Raw genomic sequence first — 263 nt, forward strand, 5'->3', positions numbered from 1 at the left:
TGTCAATTTATCTCGCAAGGCGGAGAAAACAAAAACGAGGGGTGCAACACGAGGACTTCCCAGGAGGTCACCCATCCTAGTACTACTCTCGCCCAAGCACGCTTAACTGCGGAGTTCTGATGGGATCCGGTGAATTAGTGCTGGTATGATCGCACCCATCAAACTAATTACTTAAAATTCATATAATCCTTGAGCGACATACTAGCGTCCTTCCGATCCCAATCCAAACGGAGATCTGATCCAAACCCATGGCTACGCGATGG

General features: G+C 48.3%; 1 non-coding gene across 1 annotated transcript; it reads right to left on the minus strand.

The window, feature by feature from the left end:
* Positions 1–38: 38 nt before the first annotated feature.
* Positions 39–157, minus strand: LOC118345662. Its single transcript, XR_004799163.1, has one exon. It is a non-coding gene; the product is annotated as a 5S ribosomal RNA (ribosomal RNA).
* Between the last annotated feature and the right edge of the window lie 106 nt (positions 158–263).

This window comes from Juglans regia, unplaced genomic scaffold, assembly GCF_001411555.2.
Source record: "Juglans regia cultivar Chandler unplaced genomic scaffold, Walnut 2.0 Scaffold_3550, whole genome shotgun sequence".
In the NCBI taxonomy this organism is placed as follows: domain Eukaryota; kingdom Viridiplantae; phylum Streptophyta; class Magnoliopsida; order Fagales; family Juglandaceae; genus Juglans; species Juglans regia.